Source organism: Tasmannia lanceolata, unplaced genomic scaffold (genome assembly GCF_043159265.1).
Source record: "Tasmannia lanceolata isolate RefF3 unplaced genomic scaffold, GAP_Taslan_0.1 ptg000018l, whole genome shotgun sequence".
Lineage (NCBI taxonomy): Eukaryota > Viridiplantae > Streptophyta > Magnoliopsida > Canellales > Winteraceae > Tasmannia > Tasmannia lanceolata.
In genome coordinates, this window is record NW_027518695.1 from 47,180,050 (window position 1) to 47,195,015 (window position 14,966).

Genomic DNA, 14,966 nt, shown 5'->3' on the forward strand with positions numbered 1-14,966 from the left:
TTCAGTTTATCAACTTCTTCACAAATAACTTTTTGGATAGTCGCTGTTTGCATTGTATATGTGGGGATAGCCGTGGTAACCTGTCTCGAGACTACTACGTTTGTGTGTGCCTGCCGTAGCTGAGAAGGCCCTCGGGTGAACAAAGTCAATCGCAGTTAACCGTTCAACGTCAGCATGTAGTATCAATAGTGAGAACCCACTGTCTATAGGGGTGACATCCAATTCCTCACACACCAGAAAGGCTGCCTTAATGACTGTTCGTAATGGGCCTACCATTTGACATACATATGTCATGTAGTTTTTGTTTTTGTACCTTTGCCGTCCCTCGGCCCCTCTCCCACCTTTTCTATCTATCATTAGAAGTAGGACGGCCGTTGATCGATGACAATCTATTAAGGAACGACGTTTTTTGTAAACCTCTATGGATCGGAGGGTTGGGATCATCCTATAGAAATGGTTTTTTGGCACGCAACCTGCTTACCTTGTGGCCCATCAAATGGATAGTTTGGATCATACAATGGTGTAAGCCATATAATACTTTTTGAAAACTACTGGACTATTAGGGCTTACACCATATAAAAACTCCTATAATGACATCATTTCCCTCTAAATCATGGGGAAAAAAAATTCCCCAACAAAATTTTTCCATTAAAAATGTTTTTATTACAATCTAATAAAGATTTATCATGAATCAAACCTGCTTAATTTTCAGTTGGAGGGACCTTATGACGAAATCACTCTAATTTAACCATAATCATATCATTTCCCTTTTTAAATCATGGAAAGAAAACATTTGCCTAAGAAAAATTTCTTCATCAGAAATGTTTTTCTTCGAATCCAATAAAGATTTCTCTCCGGTAAAAGTTTTTATGACTTATAATTAAAACCAACCACCAGTCACCATATGCATTTCACTTTAGTACACAGCATGAAAAAGAAATTCACCCAAGAAAAAAATTTCCATAAATGTTTTTCTTGCAATCCAATAAAGATTAATCATGAACCAACTCTATTTAATTTTTATTTGGAGGGACCTTCAATTTATGAGACATCACACTAATTTAACCATAATCATTTCATTTCCCTTTAAATCAAGAAAAAAAACATCTCCCCAAGAAAAAAAAATTCCCATTGGCGATGTCCGTCTTCCAATCCAGTAAAGATCTCTCTTGCTTAAAAGTGTTTAGGATTTAAAATTTAAACCAACCATCATACACTTCTAACTTAAGTACACAGCTAACAAAAAAATCTCTAAATATGGAACTAATTTTGTGACTAATATGTTGATGCGCTACGAATGATAACTCTTGTTAACCACTTAATTATTTCTTCAATCCAGACTTTGCTAGATCCAAATATCTCCAGAAGCTTCAAACCATACGAAGCAACTTCCACTGATATCTCAATGGCATGGAGTTCACTATTGGAACCTTCAAAAGTAAGAATTATGTTGCCGTTAGCGTCTGAAATAATAACTACATAGCCATCTCATCTATGATGTCAGGGATGTCAAATGATTATTTGTTGCCTGCCTAAAATTTGGTTTAATTCAACTAATGGGAGACTTAAGGAGTTATGGGGCTTTAAAATTGATTTAAATTTTAAGAAGTAAATTCAATTGGGTTTGGATTCGAAGCTAGAAAGGAAACCATTAAGACAATCTTAGTTTTTAATTTCTCTTATGCAAGTGTTTCATCGCATGTGCATTGCACGCGCATTTTTACTAGTAAAAACATGAATACATATTTTGGTAAAGGATAGGTAGGAAGTCAAAAGAACAATGAAGCTACAAAATATCTTTAGCACTCGTTTCTTTCGTTCTTGGAAGAAGGTGGGTTCTTGACAAGTTTTGCTAGTAGAATCGTCTTCTCTCTCATGCAGTTTCATCAAAAATTTGTATACTGAAATGCATGTCCCCATCATATCTACAAAGAAACAAGAAATTCAGATCCCCTTAAGGAGTGGGCTTGGGAAAATTTTGCCAACCATCCAACAGATAAGTGCCATTGATCTTTCATCAATTCCACATGCCAAACACTATCCTAGGACTCTCTAGAATGGTTGTTGTTCTAGATGATGCTTCCTTTGAAATATGCATCATGAAAGCTGGTGGTATCCGCTTCAAATTTTTAAAAAAATTACACTTTCATCACGCCATTTGGGCGGTCACAATAATGGGTTATTCCACTTTTTTAACTTTCTAAATAAATGAAAAAATAAGCATAAAATGTAATAATTGGCACTAACCGAGAGGAAATAGTTGAGAATTGAACAGACCCTTGAATTGAACTGATACCACATCAATTTTCCCGATTCTTTTTGTGCAGCTGATTCCCCATTTCTTCGATTTCAAACCGTCCAATCTCTGTCACTGCTCACATGATGGCCTCTGATCTCCTGAAAATGTTGCTGAAGGCAAATCACGGACCAGGTTACAAATCACAGAACGGATTCGATTTTGGCAATGGCTTCCTCCTACAAGCAGGACTACGTGCCCCAATACTGAGTAAAAACTATGTTAGAGAGAGACGGGAATGACAGAGCCGACCATTGTTTTGGAGAGAGAGAGAGGGGGAGGGAGGGAGGGAGGGAGGGAGGGAGGGGAGGGGAGGGGACTTGGGCAGTCTGACGGTCCGCTGTCGGGTTCACTAGTGGCTGGTTGGGGAAGAGATGGATATTGGAGAGAGACACGTTGGAGAAGAGATGGACATGGGAAAGAGACACACACGATTAGGCTTATGTAGATGAGAGAGGTATGATAGAGTCCTCCACAAATCGATTTACCGTTTCTCTTCCTTGTAGGAAATGTATTGAACTTGTTTTGTTTTACACTTTTCTGGATTGTAAAATAAAAACAATAAAAACAATTCCTTTGAACCCGTGTTCATATCTGCCAAACATGTTTTTCCTGATTTTCTGATTTTAAAATTAGGAAAATCATATTTTAGGAATATTGCCAAACACTCCCTTAGTAGTTTTGGATGTACTGATTTTCTCAGCTTTTGTGTTGCTTGACATGTTTCAACTTTTAGATCATATTCTAAGGGTTAGGTTATGCATAAATACATATTTGAGGAGAGATTTGGTTGTGAACATTCCTTGTTATGCATGCTATAACGGCACGAGGATCGAAAAATACTCATGGCAACTCGGTAGGCGATCATTGACTCGACAAGTCGAACTCTAGCAAGTCGGACGGTCGCTTTTCACAAAACAAGCTCGTTTTTGTGTAAGGACCCAGATTTTTACTGCACGGATCGCTACGGGCAACAAAACATATTTATTCCTATAATTACACAGTAGAAGGTTAAAATACATCATGAATTTACAAAAAATCCCAAGTATATGACATATTTAGAACCTTTTTACATCTGAGGAGATTGACTAGGTTCATCATTTCCGCATTTTCTCAAGTTGCTTTCACACTTCTCATAACTTAAGTTCCTCATTGACAAATACTCCTGCATCCAAATTTTCAAATCCTGGTGGGAAAAAGTGGGTTAGGAGAGCAGGTATATAGAAGCTTCGACAAGTAGCTGAAATCAATAATAAGAGACAATTCTATAAAAATGTGCAGTATTTTGTATAGAACATAATGTGAATTTAAAACTAATACTAATAGGATTTTTTATAGAAACAATTTAACCAGATAGTTAAACAAACCATTTAAAGCCCAATAGTTTCCAACTGTTTCTATTTCTGAAGTTTCGTGTAACGATCCGCCTCACCCTCATATTGTCCGCTTTGGACTTGGCCCGCTTCCTGTTTTGGGTAAGTCGACGGCTCAGAGGTACAAACACGTCACACGAGAGAGACTGACGTACATTTACCTCTTCCATTTCTTTCATTTCTCATTTTCGTTCAAACTTTTTGTTTTTATGAAATCCAACATTTCATTTCATTTTCTAGAATGAAACACATTTCATCATTTTGAAATAAATATGATTTGATATTTCCCACATGTAAATAATGAATATTTGAAGTAAAACGGATAAGAAATATCTGAATAAAACAAATATAATCATATCCCTATCACTTTCATTGAGAAAAGCTATCAGTCGAGTCTAGCTATCACCTGCCTTATCAAACCTGAGAAGTGGGAATTTGAAGATGCTTGACCTTGAAGATGACAACGATCAGGGAGAAGTGATTCTCCTAGCCTTTTCCTTCTCCCTCTCCTCACTTTTTTTTCTCCTTCATTTTCTCTTCCTGGCTGCTCTATTTATACGAAAAACTGAGGGGAATAGTAACATGTGAATAGTTTTTATGCATAGTAACTGTTATTTTTACCAGGTATTACATTCTAGCCCCCTTAAAAGAATTTCGTCCTCGAAATTCCTCTCTCCATACTCTTAAGGCTACCATAATCGTAACAACAAGCAATGGTTACATTATGCATCTGTAAGACAAACATACGGAGGATTAGATTATATTTGAAGCTCGATCTATTGTTTATGTTTCATCTATCTAACCCCTTTCCTAAGAAGACATACCCAAGACTCGTGCAACCAGGTTCCTTACAGACTAAATCTGGTGGCTCTGATATTGTCTGGTTCTATACTGCAGCCATCCTGGTTTTGTTTTTCCGCAGAAGACGCCTCTACTCAGGGAAGGTAGGGATCTATACAAATAGCCCAAAAACTTTTTCTCTCCGCTTCTGGTGTGGGACCAACACACCCTACTAGAGGAGATACAACTTTGATTCCAACTGTAACGACCCGGATTTTTAATGCACGGATCGCTACAGGCAACAAAACATATTTATTCCTGTAATTACACAGTGGAAGGTTAAAGTACATCCTGAATTTACAAAAAATTCCAAGTATATATGACATATTTAAAACCTTTTTACATCTGAGGAGATTGACTAGGTTCATCATTTCCGCATTTCCTCAAGTTGCTTTCACACTTCTCATAACTAAGGTTCCTCATTGACAAATACTCCCGCATCCAAATTTTCAAATCCTGGTGGGAAAAAGTGGGTTAGGAGAGCAGGTATATAGAAGCTTCGACAAGTAGCTGAAATCAATAATAAGAGACAGTTCTATAAAATTATGCAGTATTTTGTACAGAACATAATGTGAATTTAAAACTAATACTAATAGGATTTTTTATAGAAATAATGTAACCAGATAGTAAAACGAATATTTTAAAGCCCAATAGTTTCCAACTGTTTCTATTTCTGAAGTTTCCTGTAACGATCCGCCTCACCCTTGTATTGTCCGCTTTGGACTTGGCGTTTCCAACTGTTTCTATTTCTGAAGTTTCCTGTAACGATCCGCCTCACCCTTGTATTGTCCGCTTTGGACTTGGCTCGCTTCCGCTTTTGGGTAAGTCGACAGCTCAGAGGTACAAACACGTCACACGAGAGAGACTGACGTACATTTACCTCTTCCATTTCTTTCATTTCTCATTTTCGTTCATATGAAATCCAACATTTCATTTTCCAGAATGAAACACATTTCATCATTTTGAAACAAATACGATTTGATATTTCCCAAATGTAAACAATGAATATTTGAAGTAAAACGGATAAGAAATATCTGAATTAAACGACATATAATCATATCCCAATAACTTTCATTGAGAAAAGATATCAGTCAAGTCTAGCTATCACCTGCCTTATCAAACCTGAGAAGTGGGAATTTGAAGATGCTTGACCTTGAAGATGACAACGATCAGGGAGAAGTGATTCTCTTAGCATTTTCCTCCTTCTCCCTCTCCTCCATTTTCTTTCTCTTTCTTCCTTTTCTCTTCATGGCTGCTCTATTTATAGGAAAAGCTGAGGGGAATAGTAAAATGTGAATAGTTTTTATGCATAATAACTGTTATTTTTACCGGGTATTACGTTTTGCATTTAGTTGGCCCAGATTTTCATGTTTGAATTAAACTCGGTAGTGCAAAACTAGGTCGACTCTATTAAGTCAGTGATTGATTATATGCGAGTGTTTGTCATTGTCTTGAAGCATATTTGTTAAGCAAAATGGTTGCATTTGTCTAAAATCAGCTTGATGTATAGATGCACTTAGATAATTTTTCTCATGAAATATAATTATTTAGAACTAATTCAGTATAGTGACATCTGGAGATGAGATTTGGACGGAGCTTAGAGAGCTAAACCCATAGTTACCAGGGTGAGAAATGAATTCGGGAACCGAAACGTCAAACGGAAATGGGAAACATAGAGAAACAAATAGAGGGGAAACTACAAAACGGAAAACAATAGAAAGTCGCATGAGAAACTTATTGAGAAACATCTTAGGAAACACAATAGAAACATTTCAGAAACAATAGAGAAACGCCAATGAAAACACATGAAACACAAGGAAAATACGAAATGTATGGTTTTGTAAATTTAAAATTTGTTAATTTCAAATTTCTATCTGAATATTTCTTGTTTTTATTTTTTATTACAGTATATATGCTATTGTTTTCCTTTTTAATATCTATTCAACAATTTTTTGATGTGTTTTTTTTTTTTTTCAAAATGATTTTCATAAGTTTCACACATGTTTCCCACACGTATTACATACGTTCTCTGAGTTTTCCATACGTTTCTCAAGGTTTCACAGATGTTTCACATAAGTTTCTTATATGTTTCCCATGTGTTTCCCATGCGTTTTTGGAAACGTTTCGGAAATGTTTCTCCAATTTTTTCTATTATGTTTCGGAAACATTTCCAAAATGTATTTTAGGGACCCGCCCAAGAAGTTTCTGGCTACTATGACTAAACCATTTGTAGGAATGCAAGTGACAATAGTTTCAGATGGGCATTGTCATCCCACAAGAGGTAGAGCATTAGGAATTTTCTGTTTTTGGTCAAGTTTGGGATGAGGAATTGTATGCCCCTTCGGACGCTAATGTGTTTTAAAAGAAAGTTGGCTGTTCGGAATTTGAAAGGTGATTTATCGGCATGTTTTGGGAGATTTAACTTATTCAATAATAATGTGTTTTGATGTTTCTTTGCAATTGAGGTGGCTGTCCATACCATGTAGGGTCTTAAGTTAGCATCAACTCAAAGCATATACTTTGGATACTGGGTATGTTATGTTGGTGATCCACTACCTAGTCATTGTCACCTAGTAGGACGTTTTGGCCAACTAATTGATAAGAAGTTAACAAAAATCTTCTTGTTAGAGATCTACATGATGGTTGATAGATAGAAGGGAGAGGAAGTATGAGAGAGAGAGAGAGAGAGAGAGAGAGAGAGAGAGAGAAACGATGGAGGGAGAAGAAATAGGCGTCTGTTGGAGAGTGAATGCGTTAAGCATTCTCTCCCCAATGCGCAATATATATATATATATATATATATATATATATATATATATATATATGTGTGTGTGTGTGTGTGTGTGTGTGGGAAAGACAAATGCCCCCAAGAGGGCGTTAGCACATTTTAACACTCCCCCTCAAGCTGGAATGTATATATCATACATTCCAAGCTTGTTACAAAAATCTTTCAATTTTGCACATCCCAATGGTTTGGTAAACATATCTGCAAGTTGATCTGCAGATTGGGTAAACACTGTGCAAATCTCACCACTTTGAATTCGATGATGAATGAAGTGACAATCAACTTCAATATGCTTGGTTCGTTCATGGAACACTGGATTCGTTGCAATATGAATTGCCGTTCTATTGTCATAATACAACTGTGCTGGAGACGTCGATGTGAACCCAATCTCTGATAAGAATGTGCGAGGCCATATTAGCTCCCCACTCGTATATGACGTAGCTCTATACTCGGCTTCTGCAGTTGACTTGGACACAACATCTTGCTTTTTACTTCTCCACGATACCAGATTACCTCCGACAAATGTGCAATATCCTGCCGTTGATCTCCTGTCAGCAGGAGATCCTGCCCAATCTGCATCACTGAATCCTTCTACCTTTTCATGTCCATATTTTCTGAAGCACAGATTTTTACTTGGCGTACCCTTTAAATTTTTGATGATCTGGATGACAGCGGCTCGGTGGGAGGTACATGAAGCACTCATAAAGCGACTAACCATACCAACTGCAAATGATATGTCTGGACGGGTGACAGTCAAATAGATTAGTTTCCCAACCAATCTTCAATATCGACCAGAATCATTCAGCAACTCTCCTTGATTAGGAAAAAGTTTAACATTTGGATCCATAGGGACAGCCGCTGGTTTCACCCCCATTGAGCCTGTCTCCTCTAAAATGTCCAACACATATTTGCTTTGTGACAATGAGAGACCATGACGAGAGCGAGCAACCTTAATACCAAGAAAGTATCTGAGCTGACCTAGATCTTTAGCAGAAAATTCACCTTGGAGAAAGGAATTCAGGTTGTGTATGCCAGACTTGTCATCTCTTGTAATTATAATGTCATCAACATACACTATTAGGAGAATATATCCAGAACTAGATTTGTGACTGAACACATAATGAACAACAACACACTGCCTCAACCCAAAACGCAAAACCGCAACACTAAATGGTCCAAACCAAGTCCTGGGTGATTGCTTGAGTCCATAAATCACCTTCTGAAGATGGCATACTGGGGAGCACAACTCCCCCTGAGCAACATACCCAGGAGGTTGCTCCATATAAATTTCCTCTGACAGATCGCCGTGAAGAAAAACATTTTTGACATCAAGTTGATATAGAGGACAACCATGATTTGCTACCAGAGAGATCAATACACGAACTGATGGAATCTTAGCAACTGGCGAAAACGTCTCCTGATAATCGACACCAAACGTTTGATTGTACCCTTTAGCGACAAGGCGGGCTTTGAGACACTCAATAGACCAATCTGGAAGGTACTTAATGGCAAATACCCAACGACATCCAACAGTCTGTACACCAGAAGGAAGGGGAACCAGCCGTCACATTTTATTTGAGTGAAGGGCACCCATCTCAGCATCCATAGCAGCCCTCCATCCCGGATGATTCAAAGCATCTGTAACAGACTTAGACAAACTAATCGAAGACATGCTAGAAACAAAGGACCAAAAGGAAGGTGGGAGATGGTCATAAGAAACAGAATTAGATATAGGATGAGCAACGCTACGAGATCGAGTACGGGATGCAATTGGTGAATCATGAATAGGAGAACAAGTACTTGAAGGCTGATAATCCGACCGCGGAAGAGGATCAGTGGGCAGAGATGGCGCTTCTTTAGTCGTTAGAATGAACAACCTAGCGAGGTCCCCGAGTATAAGTTTGCAGTACCCTTAGAAGCCACATGAGGACCCGTTGGAAGATCAGGAACAGTCACAGGGGCTGGCAGAGGAGGAGCTATCAGAATAGGGACATGCAGGCTAGTGATGTCAGCAAGTAATGGAGAACCTGTGACAGGCAAATTAGGCTGGTCCTAAAAAAATGTGACATCTGCAGAGACATGTCTTTCTAAAATGAGGACTATAACATTTATAGCCTTTTTGGGTACGAGAGTAACCTAAGAAGAGGCACTTTTCTGCCCTTGGTTCCAACTTGTCAAGTCCTGGAGACGGTTTATGGACAAAGCATGCACATCCAATGACACGTGGCACTAATGGAAATGGGTCACCAAGAGGATACAAGACCGAAAAGGTGTTTTCCCAGATATGGTTAAGGAAGGAAGACGGGTTACCTAGGAAGCATGCCGTGAGGGTTGCATCACCCTAATGAATTTTTGGAACCTTCATCTGAAACAGAAGTGTACGAGTCATATCTTTAGTAAATAACGAAGCTTTCTTTTAGCTACACTATTTTGTTGTGATGTGCGAGCACAGGACGACTGATGAATAATACCACGAGAGGAAAGAAAATCATGAAAGCCATTAGATACAGAGAAATATTCCTTAGCGTTATCAGTACATAAACAATTAATAGAACATTTAAACTTGTTGACTACTTCAAAGTAAAAATGACGAAATGCATTAAACACTTGAGATCTATCTTTAAGTAAACACAACCACGTAGCCCTCGAATAATCATCAACAAATATAATGAAATATTTATGTCAATTTAATGACGTAGTTCTAACTGGACCCCAAACATCAGAATGAATAAGCTCAAATGGACGAGACACTCTACTACTAATACGAGAGGGGAAGGACACACGATGGTGTTTTCCTAACTCACACAACTCGCAATGAGAAGATGGAACATGTTACGAATTAAAATAAGACTTCCTAAGCGTATCCGCAGGTGGATGTCCCAAACGACAATGCCATTGATAGTCATCCACAGAGGAACAAGGAGCTACACTAGCACCGGCCTGGTCAAGGTAGTAAAGACCATTAACCTTACGGCCCACTCCAATCCTCGTCCCAGTCTTCATGTCCTGGAAAACACAATAAGAAAAAGGAAACAGTACAATTCAATGATTTCGTTAATTGGAGAACAGATAACAAGTTAACATGAAAGGACGGAACATAAAGAACTGAAGATAATTGAAGTCCTATTGAGATGGAGACTGCATACATTCCAGAAACAAGAGGATGTAGTCCATCTCCCAATATAACAGTACGAGGTCCCATAGAAGGGAGAGGTTGGAGAGAAGAAATAATTGTAGGATTACCAGTCATATGGTAGGATGCTCCTGAATCAATGAGGCATGTCCCAGAAGAAGTACTAGAGAGAAAACACGAGGGACTACCTTTATGGGCAAAAGTGGCAACTGGCTCTTTTCCCTTGTCCCGAATACGGAGAAGCTCCTCATATTCCTCACGAGCGATAACAAGGGACTCAGATGTAGATGGCGCCACAGAAGAAGGAATACCATCAGAAGCAGCAACATAAGCATTCGTAGGCTTGTTTGGACAAAGCTCAGGATGTAAATCGTAGCGATAATCAACAGTATGTCCATCCAAACGACAATGAGTGCAATGATGGCCCCCATGACCACGACCGCCACCATCTCTGCCTCCTGCTGACTCACGACCACCACCACGGCCACAACCACACCAACTATCATCACGGCCACCACCACGGCCACTATCACCCCCACCATATGAAACATGAGGAGATCCATCCATTAGAGATTCACCAGATTGAGGTACCCGCATACGCTGGACACGGGAGAAGGGGTCTGTGAGGGTGGGAAGCGAACCAGAACTAACCAGCTACTGACGGATTTGGAGGTAGTCAGGGCCCAAAGAATCAAGAAATCAGACCACTCGCATTTCTTCCTGACGCTTTTTGAGAACCTCAGGATCAGCAGTAAAGGCAACAATAAGTCAAGCTTATGACAGAGTGCAAGGTAATCACTGTAGTGGGATCCTACAGGTTTGTCTCACTCAAGACTAAACCAATCTGAAAAACGATCACAGATACGAGTCAGATTATCCACTTATGAATACATCGTAGCCACATGCTCTCAGATTTCCTTTGAGGATTGCAGATACATCATGGACGTAGCGATATGGGGTGCCATACATCCCCATAGAAAGGAGTTAACCACAACATTATCCTCATGCCACTGATCATATGTTGAGTTAGTACGAATCGGAGGAGAGCGCTCAAGAAAACTGATTTTTTATGGCCAAGTTGATAAGTGTGACCGCCGCCATCTTCTACGGGGGGGCGGTAATTTGTTCCATCCAGTTTTACTGAAGTCATCTGAAGGGGAGGCTCAACATGGGAATAGCTAGACTAAGCAGTATACGATGACGAACGGCCTTCATCAACCTTGAGAGTAGTAAGTTGCTGAGCGGAGGACTCCACAGAATCCATAACAATAGTCGACAAACAGAATAACCAACAAGTATACCCCAATCACAACCGAAAAAAAATAAAAAAATCCACGAGGCACTCATCAACTTACTGCAATGCCACAGTAGCACTAACAACAAATACCACGGGGCAACAACACCTCAGCCAACAAACACAAGAAGACAATCACCAACAATAACCACCACAACACCCCAAGACGAAACATCCAAAAAGAGGCTATAACACACGCAGCCAACCATCCACAAGTAAATCACGACATCTGCGCCAACACAACCACCACCAATGCATGCAACAGATGTACCATCCAACCTCATCAAACCACTACCAAAAACCACTAGGGTGCTGATTTAGATCATAGATAACAGAACGAACCACGAATACCACGAACCACAAGTTTCGTAATAAAGAGATAAGATATGATTTAGATCATGGGTAAAAGGGACCTAGGATCGGAATGACAAACGAGTGAACAACACAAGAAAAAATGGGTTTAGGGCTTGGAGAAAGGAGGCTGAAGATGTTGATTTTTTAATAGGACAAAAAGTAGGGTTTTGTGAATGAGACAAAAAATAAAAACTTTTAGGAAATGGTTGGGCGAAAATGGAGAGAATGGGGTATGGAAGATTTGGTTAAAGTTTGGGCTGGAAACCCCAAACACTTAGGGCTGAAATAAAAAACCCAATAAAAAAAATGGAAAAAAGAGGCACGAAGAAGAATAAAGAATCTTTATTGTTGATGTGGATCTCTCACACCTTTCGCTTTGATACCATATTAGAGATCTACATGATGTTTGATAGATAGAAGGGAGAAGGAGTATGAGAGAGAGACGATGGAGGGAGAAGAAATAGGCGTCTGTGGGAGAGAGAATGCATTAAGCATTCTCTGCCCAATGCGCAATATATATATATATATATATATATATATATATATATATATATATATATGAGGAAACTGTTGGTGAGCTTAAGCTCACCAAACTTATGGTGAGCTAGCTTGCCCAATATATATATACTAGTAAAAAACCCCGTGCGATGCACGGGCCGACAAAGAACTGGACGGACCACATCACGGGTTGATCCAAACCGTCCATGTGATGGAACACAAATAAATAGGTTGTGCCCCAAAAATAATTTCCATAGGCTGATCCTAGCCCTCCAATCTATAGAGGTTTCCATAATATGTTGTTCCTCTTAAATCGGATGGTTAAGATCACCCTATAGATTTTTTATTAAAAAAGGATGAAGGAGGGGGTAGGATTGAAATTATTTAGCTTTAATGGGTGCCTTTCTTAAAAAGCATAAAGGAGGAGGTAGGATTGAAAATATGTGTGTTGAATGAGTGCCTTTGTTAAAAAAAGTCAAAAAGAGTGATGTGTAATTCTACAAAAAATTCTCTTATTTTCTCTTCTACCATTTAAATCTAGAGATAGAAAATAATATTTGCACTTTCATGGAATTGATTTTTTTTTTGGCACAACTTATTTACATTGTGACCCATCAAATGGACTATTTGGATCATCCTATGGTGTAAGTGACAGTATTTTATTCCAAACTGTCCATTTGATGGACCACAATGTAAATATGTTGTGTCCTAATAAACATTTCCAGATGATCCTAACCCTCCGTTCAATGTAGGTTTCATAATATGCGGTTCCCCTATAGATTGTAGGGCTAGGATCATTGTATGGAAATTAATTTTTTGGGCACAAACCTATTTACAACTGTGGGCATCAAATGGACGGTTGAAAATAATTGGTTCATAAAAGAGATGTATAATAGAAAGTCTGACAAACGGTCAACATGTGTGTCTGCTCTCTCTCTCTCTCTTTTCAACATTTGCAGAAAGTAGACACGTAGGCATGGGTGCTATGACCTGTTTAACATATTATATTATTATATTCAATAAACAAATATGGGATTTGCTAGGCAATTTTGCAGAGATGACAGCTAAGAAAAAAAGTAACAATCTACTACTAACTGACAAAAAAGAGAAAGAGGGAGTAACCTACTGACAGCTGACGGAATATTAGGTGGAGAGATAGACGATTGGCACGTGGTCACAGATGAGGATTAATAAGTCAATTTTCAGTTGTACAGGTAGCCACAGGGAATAAAAGATACGGGGAGTAAAAGGTGAGCGTAAACATGTAAATCTCACAGAATTTTGAAAATATTCAAAAAATTCTCTAATTTCTCTTCTGCTTTAATATATATATATATATATATATATATATATATATATGGGGAAAGCAAGCCACTATAAATACACCATCTGCATGTTGTTTGACTCATCCTACCCATTCATTCTATAGCACCTCACACAGATAGGGTGTTCCTAACAAACCATCTCCATACCATAATCCTAGCCATTCGATCTATAGGAGCCTAATTTCTAGCCATCCATTTTAAACCTCCACAAATCACAACCCTAACCATAACCTATAATCCTAATCATAACCATAACCATAATCCTAACTATAACATATATATATATATATACATATGTATATATATATATATATATATATATATATATGAGAGAACGGTTCCTACACACATGTGTAGATAAGTTATCTACACACTAGCTTAAAATACAGTGGGGGCCACATTATTTGGGTGATCCAAACCATTCATTTTTAAGGCCCTCACATAGATAGGGTGTCCACAAAAAATCAGATCCATAGGATCATCCTAACTATTCGAACTGTGGAGGCAAAAAATGGACTAATTTGTGAAGGTTTAAAGACATCCATTTTACCTCCAAAAATCGTAGGGATGGGATGATCCTATGGATCTGATTTTTTGTAGACACCCTATCTATGTGAGGGCCTTTAAAATGGATGACTTGGATCACCCAAACAATGTGGGCCCCCACTGTATTTTAAGCTAGTGTGTAGAGAACTCTCTACACATATGTGTAGGAACCGTTTTCTCTCTCTCTCTCTCTCTCTCTCTCTCTCTCTATATATATATATATATATATATATATATATATATATATATATATATATATGGAAAGGGTTTCTGAGGTATCACTCACCCTGTGCAGCCCACTAAATACACCATCTCCCATAATTGTTTGAGTCATCCAACCCATTCATTCTATAGGTTATGATTAGGATTATGATTTGTGGTTATGGTTAGGATTATAGGTTATGGTTAGGATCATGATTTGTGGAGGTTTAAAATGGATGGCTATATATATATATATATATAGAAATGGTTTGTGAGCAGCTGCTCAGATAAGCTTATCTGAGCATGAGCTCACAAACACAT

The 14,966-nt window shown here is 38.4% G+C and overlaps 2 protein-coding genes across 2 annotated transcripts in view; both read left to right on the forward strand.

Moving 5' to 3' along the window:
* Positions 1-14,966, forward strand: part of LOC143849981 (uncharacterized) — a 67,165-nt gene that overhangs the window by 20,936 nt on the left and 31,263 nt on the right. The gene's annotated exons all lie outside the window — the stretch shown is intronic.
* Positions 1-14,966, forward strand: part of LOC143849980 (uncharacterized) — a 78,042-nt gene that overhangs the window by 19,991 nt on the left and 43,085 nt on the right. The gene's annotated exons all lie outside the window — the stretch shown is intronic.